The sequence below is a fragment of the Delphinus delphis genome, chromosome 16 (assembly GCF_949987515.2).
Source record: "Delphinus delphis chromosome 16, mDelDel1.2, whole genome shotgun sequence".
NCBI classification, from domain to species: Eukaryota; Metazoa; Chordata; class Mammalia; order Artiodactyla; family Delphinidae; genus Delphinus; species Delphinus delphis.
Genome location: NC_082698.1, coordinates 56211184 through 56225029, shown reverse-complemented (window position 1 = coordinate 56225029; position 13846 = coordinate 56211184). Strand labels below are relative to the sequence as shown.

Below are 13846 nucleotides of genomic sequence, written 5' to 3'. Positions count from 1 at the left end.
TATTGTAGAAGCAACGTGACTTCCTTACTTTCAGCAGAAATAAAGTTGAACGTGACCCTTATGTTCAGGAATCACTGGACGCAATACTTTACCTGCCACTTTAGCTATTAAGATTCCAGAGCATTCTAAACTTTGACTCTCTGGGAGGTAAAGGAAATCACCTCGGTGATATTTCCTCAAGGAAATAAAAGGGGCTCACAGCAGCCAAGCCTCTGTCATGGTCCAAAGGGATGTTTCCTCAAATGATAGCTTTAGAAAACTGGCTAGAGAAGCCAAACAGTTGGACCCAGAAAAGGAAAAACAAGAGTGGAAATTCAACAATTGTTGGTTTGATAAAAAGAGAAAGCTCTGGTTTGGACCAAATAACAACCCCGTCCTACTGGAGACTAAAATTCCCACTTCTCAGCAATGTGCATGCATTAAACCCTTGGTCTACTGGCAAAATTACAGCCTTCATGCATCAGTATTGGTGGGGAAACGTTAACGAGGCCACAAAAGGCACCTTCCTCACTTGCCCCACTTGTCTAAACTACAGCTCAGGGAAGCTTGTTGGTACTGCTCCCAGATATTTTAAACTGCCTAATGGACCATTGGAGGTCTGGCAAATGGATTTCCTACAACTTCCTCTGTCTCATGGATATAAATATGTTTTAGTCACAGTCTGTTTTCACACTAGACTGAAGACATCCCTTGCAGACAGGCTACTGTCTCTTCTGTGGATAAAGTCCTTATGGGAAAAATTATCTTTACCTATGGAAGTCCTCTTGAACTTCACAGTGATCAAGGAACCCATTTTACTGGGCAGGTACTTGGAAAAGCCTGTACTATCTAGCCAGTTTTACAGCACTTTTACTGTGCTTACCGCCCTCAGTCCTCTGGTTTATTCTACTGCACTAAAGGCATTATTAAGACTATCGGTAAAAATTGTAGAAGCCCTCCAAATACCTTGGCCAAAAGCATTGCCATTGGTCCTTCTAAATCTCAGATTTACCCCTTTGGGAGCTCATAAAATCTCACCCTTTGAGATGGCCATAGGATGCCCAATACACTTGGCTCCTTCTTCTTTTGACTCACAACTTATAGAAGGAGAGATCCTACAATATTATAACGGTCTAATTGCTTCTATTAAAAATAACCATGCTTTGGGACTTCCCTGGTGGCGCAGTGGTTAAGAATCCGCCTGCCAATGCAGGGGACATGGGTTCGATTCCTGGTCCGGGCAGATCCCACATGCTGTGGAGCCACTAAGCCTGTGCGCCACAACTACCGAGTCTGCGCTCTAGAGCCCACGAGCCACAACTACTGAAGCCCGTGTACCTAGAGTCCGTGCTCCGCAACAAGAGAAGCCACTGCAACAAGAAGCCCACACACCGCAACGAAGAGTAGCCCCCGCTCGCCGCAACTAGAGAAAGTCTGTGCACAGCAACGAAGACCCAACGCAACCAAAAATAAATAAATAAATAAAATTGATGCGTTAATAAATAAATAAATAAATAAATAAGCATGCTTTGGTAAAGCAATCTTTTCACAGTGCGCTCCCTAGAGACAAAGACCTTAAGCATCACACCTTACCTCCTGGAGATTTTGTCCATTGGAAAAGACACCTCCAGAAGAACTTGCCTCAACCTTGCTGGAGAGGCCTCTATCAAGTACTGCTAACCAACCCTTATGCCACCAAACTCCGAGGAATATACTCTTGGATTCACATGACACACTTAAAGAAAGCACCAAACCCTGACTGGCCTGCACATCATCTGGTGATCTGAAAGTACAGATTTCCCAGAATTGAAGCATATGACATCTGATGAGACAGCTTTCCCAAGATATCCCGACCAGGCCCCTTAGAAATTGGCCACCAGATCTTTGATGATGATATATAACACTTCAAGATCTCCAACGTCTGTGATAAAAAGTGCTCGAAAGTTCTCCCTCCTACCCCTCCTCGTTACTCAAATGTTACCTCAGTAGGTTTCCAGTCTGTACGCTTTCCCTCCCATGTGAAACACTACACTCAGGCAAGGTCCCTCCTGGCACTGAGGGACAAAAAGCCACAGAAACTGGGAAACCTGACTCCTGATTAGTGATGTTTTTAGAGGAAGATCTTGATCGAAAGGGAGAAGTGTAAAAGAATAATAATAAACAGAAACCTCAATTAAATAGAGTCAAGAGACCACACTCTCACTCCCTGCGAGGATAGCAGAGCCCAACAGGAAGAAAGAAGATGGCTGGCAAGAACTCAGCCAACGAAAAGCCATGGACACTTTTGCTTACTCTAGCCCTCCCAACTTCCTCTTCCCCCCTATAAAACTGTTCGTTCCCCTTTTCCTTGCCAAGCAAGGACTAGCACACGGCTTGCCATGGTTGCAGACTCTAAATTACAATTCTCTGCTGATCTCGAATAAACCCATCTTTGCTGGAGAAGTATCTGGAAGTCGACTCGTTTTAGGTCAACAGTGTAGACAGGGTACTGCTGCTTAGCTCTTCCTTTATCCCTTTTTCTTTTTTCTTTTCCATTATCAATGTGATGTTATTATACGAACTCACTACCATATATTATGTATCTACTATATATTATATAATATATACTCTTATGTATATAAGAAAGTAACATAAGAAAGTTAAAAGAGTTTGCATTTTATAGTAAGTTGTGTCGCTGTTGCCAAGTAGAAGAGGTGTGAAGTGAGAAAAGGAAATAATTGAGGTTTTTAAAAAGCAATTTTATATATATTGTATACTTACAATAAATATATATTGATATATTATATACATTTCCGAACCTCTAAGTTTTTAGTAGTACTAAAGTTCTTGTGTCACAGTACACTTGGTCGTCCCCTCAAGTTTATTTTTAGAACACCAATGTTGAGCACCGATTTGGTATGTGGGTGAAGAACAGAGGAGAAAGGAAAGAAGAGAGGATTAAAAATGGACATGAAAATTGAGAGTAGATAGCCAAGGCCTTTAAATACCATCACTTGTAGGGGATGAAGCACCACTGTGTAAATAGTTGATCTGAGAGGATCACAAAATCACATCTAAGTGTTAGAAATAGAATATTATCAGTGGATGGCTAGAGGGTGGCCAGAAACAGGCAGGTAGGAAGGGGACCAGTCAGGAGGAAAAGATATATGAATTGTTGAGGACCTTAGCTATGCCGGTGGCTGTGAGAATAGATAGGAGGGGTCAGGATGGAGAAATAGTCATTAACTGAGAACTGATTAGATGTGGGAGGTGTTGGAGCAGAATGAAGATATCAAGATCGATGCTTAGGTTTCTCTCTTAAGCAGAGTCATGAATGCTGTGCTATGACTGACAAAGGAAATCCAAGATGAAGGAGCAATCTGGGGGAATAACATCAAGGGCAGTTCCGGACCAGATGAGTGTGAGGTGTCTGTGGGTGTTCAGGACAATTACAAAAAGTAGAAAGTTTGGGGAGATGAATACATAACAATTAAAGAACCACTAGATTTCAAATAAAAGGCAGGGAAAGTGTAGGGGAAGAAAAGCCATTGAGGAAAAGACAAATGTTCAGAAAGGTGGGGAGAACTAAGGGAAGGGAAATAATATTTATCTAGTTTCTGTTTTAAATCAGACACTGCTATGTACTTAACCTGTGTTATGGCATTGAATTCTCAAAGTAAGCCTAAAACTAATCATATCCCACTTTATACATGTGGCTGAGATGTTTTGAAATACTAATTGACATTTTTCCTACAATATCTTTGTACCCACTAGCCTTTTCCCTTGTGGCATTCATTGATTCATAGAATAAATGTTACAGAAGTAGGAGGAAAAGGCTTTTGGTTTTAAAGAGGCTATGCCTTTAATTTTCAAAAATAAATAGATATAGAGAATCTGAAAACCAAGAGAGTTGTGTCTCTGATTCTCATCTAGAGCCCTGGGGAGCACGAAGCCATGGGTAGAAATGACACCCTGGTGTGCCCAAGCTGATTGGCTACTGGCAGCCTCACAGAGTTGCTGGTGTCTCAACAAGATGCAAGGACAGTAGAAGGATTCAAGATGAGAGTGGCATGGAAGTGGGGAAGGGTCTTAAAGAGCCCCACCAAATTTCTGATAGCCAAAGAAAGCCAGGGAGAAGCAGACTGGCTCCTGGATACCCACAACGGGCATGAAACTAGCTCAGATGGGGTGGGTCTGATGAGGCCTCGGGTTCATGCATGAGACCTGACTCAGGGGCAACCTGCATGAACCGACAACAAAAAATTGGATGGAAATGGGCATCTCAGCAGATGTCAGTGTGGATAGATCTTGACTAATCCAGGATGAGAAATCCTCCCAAACCTTAAAACTATATAAGTCCCCAAGAACAAAGAAAAAACCTTCGGAAAAGAAAAGGGAAATCCTTGAAATGGCTGATATCGAGTATTTGTCCCCTAGCCAAGTGGGGGCTTGAAACATTGGAGAAAAATAAAGTTATATTTCTTGTGCTGCTAAAGTTGTGGTCAAAGATTTGTATCCACAATAATCAGTAAAACAGCATTTAGGAGAAGAGGTTAAGATGATTTTTCAAAGGCCATGCAGGTAGGCAATGATGGAGCCTGTATATAACTGTAGGTCCACCTGGCCCCAGAATCCTTGCTTTTGCTACTATTCCATTTGCAATGCACATTCCCATTTTCTAGACTCGGTCTGGCCAGGAAAAAGTCCCTAACCTTTCCTGCTTTTATTTCCCTGTGGTGCTGAGGGCAAATCGTAGAGTAAGTCAGCTAAAGACCAGACCCAGGTCTTTGTCTGTAAACCTCACATTGTCCCTTCTACTTCAAGAAACTAGCAACAAAGTCACTACTTCTTCCTTTGACACATGAAGGGAAAGGTTAGAGTTGGGTAAAAACAACATAAGTTTAGGAGGGCAAGAAAGTAAGTTAAAAGCATTTGTATTTTACAGTCATTTTTGTTAGTTTTGCCAAGTAGAAGAGGTCAGCTGAAGTGGGGAAAGGAACGGGTTGAGGTCTTTAAAGCAATTATATAATGAAAATTTACAGTATGCCAGGGGCTGTATATTAGTGCTACTCAAAAGCACAGCCCGGGGCTTCCCTGGTGGTGCAGTGGTTGAGAGTCTGCCTGCTGATGCAGGGGACACGGGTTCGTGCCCCAGTCCGGGAGGATCCCACATGCTGCGGAGCGTGAGCCACGGCCGCTGAGCCTGCGTATCCGGAGCCTGTGCTCCGCAACGGGAGAGGCCACAGCAGTGAGAGGCCGGCGTATCGCAAAAAAAAAAAAAAAAAAAAGCGTGGACAAATGACATTAATATCACCTGGAAGCTTGTCAGAACTGTGAGTGCCTAGCCTCCATCCCAGATCTATTGAATCAGAATCTCTTGGAAGAGGGCCCAGAAATGTGTATTTCAATAGGCCCCTCAATTGGGTATTATTATGCACACCGAACTTCACCAAGGGCTGCTATAGAAATATGAAAAGCAACTGATCAGAGATGAGGAAATGGATTATGGAGAAATATGGGCCCAGGAGCTTGGAAATCTTCAGCATGTAAAGTAGTCCGTGATCATGGTTATCATATTCTCGACATGAGATTGGAGATAGAATCAAAGAGAAAAGGCTATGTTGATCCAGAATATGTGACGTTTGCAGGATAGTGAGCAAAAGGTAAAGAAGAAGATAAAACGAAGGAGTCTAAGAGAGTGCAGCTGATGTGACTGACCGACATTAACATCACAGGGAGGGTAGAAGTAATCCCAGGATGGAGATGATTAATGGGGAGTCTTATCCAAAGTTAAGGAATTTAAGGATGCTGTGATGTCTCGATGTCACTTTCTTGCAATGAATGGCAGGAGAGGTGGAGGGAGATGGTCAGATCAAGGTATGGGGGTACAAGTAGTTTGCTGAAGTGGAGTAGAGGTAAAAGACCGTGTCCTCTTAGTCACAATCGATTCCATACTTTTCCTGATTTAACAAGGAGGTCTAGTCACCAGCAATATGGGGACAAATTACCAGTAAAACCAGAAAAACCATGCCCTTTCTGTAACCTCTTTCTTGGTTTTATTCATCCATGTCTCATCACTCCTCGCCTTCCTCAGATTCTAGTGTTTGCTGAAGGTGAATAAATCTGCAATCCAATTCTGTCTCCCCAACCTGTGAATTAAGATGGAGCTTCAGGGCTTCCCTGGTGGCGCAGTGGTTGAGAGTCCGCCTGCTGATGCAGGGGATGTAGGTTCGTGCCCTGGTCCGGGAAGATCCCACATGCTGTGGAGCAGCTGGGCCCGTGAGCCATGGCCGCTGAGCCTGTGCGTCCGGAGCCTGTGCTCCACAATGGGGGAGGCCACAACAGTGAGAGGCCCGCATACCAAAAAAAAAAAAAAAAGATGGAGCTTCAGGATGTGTACACACACACAAGCCTTGCTTCTTCATGAAAGATTATCTTCTCTTTTGCTTGTCTAGAGAAATCACTTGATTTCTGTGTCTTGCGTTAGGCCACTGTCCGTAACAACAGTGGTGTCATTTTGATGTGCTCTATGAGGCAATGGGCACTTTGAAGTTGAAAGACAGAACAGACATGGGTAAACAGTACTCTGAGCAGACTGCTATTGCACCATTAGTGCCAGCAATTATTGCACCGAGTGACACATCTGATGAAAAGTCAGCTACCTTCCTCCGGGAAGTGTCTCAGTAGCTACAACTAGGGACTTCTGTGGGTTTTTTCTTTTCTTTTCTTTCTTTTTTTTTTTTTTTTTTTTAATGGGCAGAGCTTGTTAATTCCCTCTTGTTAAAGTCTCCATTTCTCTGGGTGGGGGTCGAGGTTTTAGATCCTGGCTTCATGGGAGCCAGAACAGATCCAAGGCTATTTCCTGGAATGGGATATGTAGTGGCCTTTTGATTGGTCCTTTCCAGGCTTCCTTTTTGCTCAGTTCCTCCTCTGCCTGTCATTATCCTTGACAGCTTTCCTTTTCTGGTTGTGGAAATGCAGATGTGACGGCTTAGAAACTAACAGCTATGTCTAAAGAAGACTCAGCATTTGATGGGCTGTTTTTCTGATCATCATATATAGCACTATGTGCATGGCATTGTCTTAAGCAAGCCTACCAATATTAACTCACACAATCTCCATAATAATGATTGAAGGTAATCATTATCCACATTTTTTCAGACAGGGAAACTGAGGAACAGAGGTGCAACAGAGGCCAAGAGCTCTTGAACAGCAAAGTAGGATTCAAATCCAGGCAGTTTGGCTGCAGGTGACCCAGCTGCCTTCCTGGCTGTGCTGTGCGCTGTGGACAATGTGACCTGGCGTCAGTATGGGGAAGGGGGGATCTAGCGTACATAGTGATGAGCTAGAGGGGGTGGAGTTGGGCTTTCTGCAATTTGCACTGAGATTCGTCCTTCAGTGCTTGTTTTGGAAGAATAGTTGCTTTAAATGGCTGACACCAGGACTCCAACTGCTTGAATAGTGGCTTCCAATCACAGAGGACCCACTGTGTTAGGGGCCACTACAGCTGGGACTAGGACAACTAGCCCCTGATTAGAAAATGGTACAGGGGAAAGATCAGATGCACCCATTGATGGGGAGGTAGTTCCAATGCCAGAGATGGAGTGACTACCCACATGCCACGAGCCTATGTAACTGAGAAACGCTCAGGAGCGGGGGAACATGACCCGAGGCTGGGGGTGGTTGTGTCAGGTGCTGGGAGGAGAGTTGCTGGCAGGTATTCTTTGCAGCTGGTTGCCTAATGGCTGGTTCTGTAGCCACGACTAGTCTGGCTCAGTCCAAATGGGAAAGTTTTCTGAAATCTCTACATCTGTTCCCCAAATCTGACGCCTGAGGTAGTCCATACTTGTGTGTATTTTCTTTTTTTTTCCTACAAAACTTATTATTTAGATAGAATTCCTGCTTTAAGCGAGAGTACCAGGACCTGAGAATTTTGCCCATGCCAATTCCCTGGCATGTCAAAGACTATGTGGTCTAATCAGATGGCATATTAATGACAATAATGAAGGCTGAACACTCTTACTCTGTTATGCAGAATTGAGGAAGCGTGCCTTATAAACATTAATAAACAGAAACCTCAATTAACATCGTCAGGAGGCCAGAAGGGGAAACTCTCATGTCCTATGATGATAGGAGAACCCAAGAGAAAGAAGAAATGCTTCTTATTCTTGCCTGGCAAGAGCTCAGCCAATGAGAGACTGTCACAACTCAACCAATGAGAAGTCACTATACTTCGAACTCTCAATTCCTCCAATGGGCTCTTTGTTTACTATTAGCCCTCTCAACTTCCTCTTCCCTTTTTATTTAATTTTTTGGCCACTCCATACCCTTGTGGGATCCTAACTCCCTGACCAGGGATTGAACCTTGGGCCTCCTGCTTTGGAAGTGCAGAGTCCTAACCACTGGACCACCAGAGAATTCCCCCTCTTCCCCTCTTTAAAAAGCGTTCTTTTATTTTCACTGGGGACTTGTACTTGACTCGTCATGATTGCAGACCCTGAATTACAATCCTTTGCTGATCCCAAATAAACTCATTTTTGCTGGAGAAATAACTGGCAGTCTATTTGTTTTAGGTCAGCAGTCTTTAGCCAGATTTCACTATAAATGTGGCAGAATATTTCTACCTCCTCACCTCCTTTTCTTTCCCTAGTCCTACTGCTAGCTGGGAATTGGACTTTGGTAAAACTGGCTAAAGAAGTGGATTACCATCTGAAATTTTTAAATTATGTTGAAAATATGGCAAGGCAAAGGTTTATTCATCTTGTAGGTATTCCAAATATCAGTTCATTGTAGGTTTTTTGTTGTTTTGTTTTGTTTTGTGGTACGCGGGCCTCTCACTGTTGGTGGCCTCTCCCGTTGTGGAGCATAGGCTCCGGACGCGCAGGCTCAGCGGCCATGGCTCACGGGCCCAGCCGCTCCGCGGCACGTGGGATCCTCCCAGACCGGGGCATGAACCCGCGTCCCCTACATCGGCAGGCGGACTCTCAACCACTGCGCCACCAGGGAAGCCCCATTGTAGGTTTTATGCCTGTATCACAATTCCCACTAATTTCTAATATGGATGGAATAGGAGCGATCTAAAGAGCTGAATTTTCAAAAGTGTTACTAAGAAATCTAAGCACGAAAGTCACTGAGTTACAAGGAGATGGCAAATGTGGAGTCAAAACTACGTACTGAAAACAAAACAGAGTTAATCCAAATACATGGTGCACCAAAAAGTGAGCAGACTAAATAGGAAGTGTATGAAGAATGTATTACACCCAAAGAGCAGTAAAGTCAGTTTATCATCAGCCTTGGGATCTTGAAGCCGGAGGGGTAGTAAAGGTGGAATAGCTGAGGGGTAAACAGAAATAGTGTCGGCCATCTAGTGCTGAGGGGACACCTGAACCCATTCTTTCTTCTTGTGTAAAAGTCTTGTAATTTTCCTACACTCTTGGGCCCTGTTAACCAAAGAGACACCCTCGCCCCCAGATCCAGGGGTGGACGGTTGATCCAGGATAAGGAATATGTATCCTCAGACTTTTCCTGGAACAATCATGAATGACAATTTGCACAGCTGCTCAGTTATAAGCCTGGGGCTCCTGTTGGCTGTCTTTTCCATCACAGTGGGAGAGCTCACCTGATAATAAAGTCAACCCAGAGGAAAGCGGAGTCTAGGGACCCAGAGACAAAATTCTTATGATATCATTAGAGCATGTGAATCATGCTGCACCTGAAGCCATTACCCTGAACTTCCAGACTCATAATCAACAGTTCACTCTTTTTGCTTAAGGTAGTTTAAGTTGTATTTCTGTGCTTTGCAACTAATATAAACCTGCATTTACTCCCTTGAGACCAAAAGAAGTTTTACACTAAAAGTGTTTTTTTGTTTCTGTCCCATGATCAGGAAGATACACCCGGAATTACTAGGAAAGAAGCATTTAAAGTTCCAGGGGTCGACAAGCCACAGGATATACCGTATAGCACAGGGAATTAGAGCCATTATCTTGTAATAACCTATAACGGAGTATAATCTGCAAAAATACTGAATCGCTATGCTGTACACCTGAAACTCATAATATTATAAATCAACAATACTTCATTTTAAAAAAAAGTTCCAGAGATTAACAAACTTTCTCTTAAAGTACCAGATAGTAAATATTTTAGGCTTTATGGACCAAGAGGCAAAACTGAGGACATTATGTAAATACTTATATAGCCAGTTAAAATGTAACCATTAAAAAAAAAATGTAAAAAAAAAAAACCAACACATTCTTAGCTCCTCGGCTGTTAAAAAAAAAAAAAGAAGTCAGCTGCCTCAATGTAGCCTGCTGGCCCAAGAAAACAATAACACAACTTACTTTGGACATTTTTTCTGTTTCTGTCTCACAGATGAAAGCATTCTTTTCATTTTCATCCTTCAAGACAAATATCTCCTTATCAGGGAGCTTCCTATGAGTGCCTTGGCTGGATCTATGGTTCCTCTTTTGTGTTCATACTCCACCAAGCTTATAACCTTTATTTTATTCCTTCACATATTTTGACTTTTTTTTTTTTTTTTTTTGCGGTACGCGGGCCTCTCACTGTTGTGGCCTCTCCCGTTGCAGAGCACAGGCTCCGGACGCGCAGGCTCAGCAGCCATGGCTCACGGGCCCAGCCGCTCCGCGGCATGTGGGATCTTCCTGGACCGGGGCACGAACCCGTGTCCCCTGCATCGGCAGGCGGACTCCCAACCACTGCACCACTAGGGAAGCCCTATTTTGACATCTTTAAATTGTGAAACTTCAGACATAAAAAAATGATATAAAATATTAAAATAAACACTTGTGTCACGTGTAAAACCGAGCATAACAGTTAATGCAATTCCAATATATTTGAAGCCCATTTTGTGTATTTCCCAAAACACATTTCCTTCCTCCTCTACAAGTAGCTACTATCCAAAATTCAGTGCCAGCCATTCTTTTGCATTTCATTATAATTTTATACCATCTGCAATTAATCTTATATATGTGAGCATAACATTGTTAAATATGTTTAAAGCTTTATATAAAATAAATGGATCCTTCTAAAATTTGCTTATTTTCTTTTTTTTCCACCTCAAGATTGTGTCTGTGCATCATCGAGGTTACTTTACATAGTTACAGTTCATTAACTTTTACTGCTCTATTGAAATGCATTTGATGAATATACCACAATCCATCTATTTTCCTGTTGATGGACATGTACATTGCTTCCAACTTTTTGCACATGCAAAAAATGTGCTGCTTTGAGAGTATTTTGCCTGCCTCCTTGTATATATCTGTGAGGGTATCTCTATCACATATATGCAGAAGAAGAACTGGTTGGTGGTATATTATGCTCATCTTTAAATATACTTGAGATTGCTATATTTCTACCCAAAAGTGTACCAGTCTCCTGACTTACCAGTATCTATGACTACTAGTTACTCCAAAACCTTACTAAAACTTGGTGTTATCAAAAAATTTAAGTTTTCTTTATGGAGAATTTCCAACATATAAAAAATAAACAGAAGAGTATAATAGACCTTATGTATCCATCACCCAGTTTCAAGAGTCAACATCTCGTGGTAGGAGGGGCAGGCTTATGATATAATCAATTCCCACAACCCTGGGGTGAGCAACCACAAACTGGAGGATAATTTTAGTGCAGAGGTTCTCCTGCAGGTGTGAGAGTTCTCAGACCCACATCGGGCTCCGTGGCCCAGGGGTCCCGCACCAGGAAGACAAGCCCCAAGAGCATTTGGCTTTGAAAATCAGCAGGGCTTAATTGCAGGAGCCCCGCAGGACTGGAGGAAATAGAGACTTCACTCTTAAAGGGTACGCACAAAATCTCCCAGGCCCTGGGACCCAGGGCAAAAGCCTGGGCCAGACCTACCTTCTAGTCTTGGAGAGTCTCCTGGAGGGGTGGGATGGTGGGGGCAGAGGGGCTGCACCTCATGCTGGGGACACAGACACTGGCAGCAGCCATATTTGGTAGCTCCTTCTATGCGTGGAAGTTCGTGCCAGGGCGCTCTTTGGGGCTCCTCCCTCTTGCTCATTAGCTCTGAGACCTGGCCCCGCCAACAGCCTGTAGGTGCCCGTGCTGGGATGCCTCACAACTAACTGGGCGGGGACGCGGCCCACGCATCAGCAGATAGGCCACAGTTGCCTCTAGACATGCTCCTGGACACGGTCCTGCCCACCAGAGGGCCAGGACTCAGCTCCGCCCACCAGTTGGCCAGCACCAGCCCTGCCCTCCAGGAAGCCTGCTCTAGCCTAGACCAGCCTCACCCACCAGGGGGCAGACTCCAGATGCAAGAAAACCACCATCCCCCAGCAAGCCAGACCCTATCCTTGGACCAGCTGGGCCCTGGCCCTGCCCAGTAACAGGCCAACACAACCTTCGGGACACCCTGGATGCCATACTCAACTGTGTCAGCAACCAGGCCCCCCAACCCCCAACAGTGATCTGACACCAGCTCTGGGACCCCTGGGCCCTGTAGCCAGACTCCAGGACCCGGCTCTGCCTGCCAGTAGTCTGGCACTAATCCCAGGACCTGGCTTCACCCACCAGTGGAGGGGGCAACAGCCCTGGAGTCTTCTGAACCCTGACTCTGTCCACCAGTGAGCCAGCACTAGCCCCACGACCCCCTGAGGTTCTACAGTCTGCTGCCTTGTAACCAGGCCCCACTAACCAGCAGCCAGCAGCGTTCACACAAGGCAGGGCCCATAAACCAACCCAGCCAGGGGCATTTGAAATTAAGAGAGCGGCAACTTAAAACTATCATGTACATATATAGACTGCTATACAAAAACCTCATGGTAACCACAAACCAAAAATCTGTAATAGATACACATACGAAAAAGAAAAATGAATCCAAACATAACACTAAAGATAGTCATCAAATCGTAAGAGAAGAGAACCAAAGAAGAAGGAAAAAAGAAAGGGGGAGAAAAAAAGACCTACAAAAACAGGTCCAAAACAATTAACAAAATGGCAATAAGAACATTCATAACAATAATTACCTTAAATGTAAATGGACTAAATGCTCCAACCAAAGGATATAGAGTGCCTGAATGGATACAGAAACAAGACCCATGTATATGCTGCCTACAAGAGAATCACTTCAGATCTAGAGACACACATAGACTGAAAGTGAGGGGATGGAAAAAGGCATTCTGTGCAAATGGAAGTCAAAAAAAGCCAGCACAGCAATCACCCCAATGTTTATAGCAGCATTATTTACAATTGCCACGGTATGGAAGCAACCTAGGTGTCCATCAACAGATGAATGGGTAAAGAAAACGTGATATATTGATATATACTCCCAGGTATTGGGAACAACACAGGTATGTTCACTATACCTTTTCTGTTAAACACCGTACAGGAGGTATTCACTAAAGCAATAAGACCAAAAAAAACAACGTAATAGAAGTATAATAACTGAAAATAAAGAAATAATACTCCCATGTTGGCAGATATAACTGTCTATGTAGGACACACAAAGGAATAAAGCCAAATTATTAGCGTTGACAAGTAAATTTAGGGAAGTCACTGGATATATGGTCAATATACCATAATGTATATGGATCTCTATATGTGAAAAACAAACAAACAATACGAAATTTTAAAAATGAATCCATTTAAAGTTACATGAAAAAGCATTAAATACGTAGTGATAAATCTTGACCTTTGTCACTGTCTTTGTAGCTCACCAGTGCCCTCAGCAAACATTTTCTCTTTGAAAAAGATAGGTAGATAGATAGGTAGATAGCTTTCCTAGCTGTTCTCATTGGAACATTTGGAACAATTTACTAGTTTGTGATTATCGGAAATAAAAACATCACCTTTGTCTTTTGACAAGTGGGTTTATGCTATTATATACAATATTTTATTATTTTTGATATGA

At 43.3% G+C, this 13846-nt stretch overlaps 1 long non-coding RNA gene across 2 annotated transcripts in view; it reads right to left on the bottom strand.

The window, feature by feature from the left end:
- LOC132439428 (uncharacterized) overlaps positions 1-11951 on the bottom strand; it is a 103849-nt gene extending 91898 nt beyond the window's left edge. For both annotated transcript variants that reach the window (XR_009522353.1, XR_009522354.1), the window contains exon 1: positions 11833-11951. This is a non-coding gene — a long non-coding RNA (uncharacterized lncRNA). The remainder of the gene's footprint in view (positions 1-11832) is intronic.
- Between the last annotated feature and the right edge of the window lie 1895 nt (positions 11952-13846).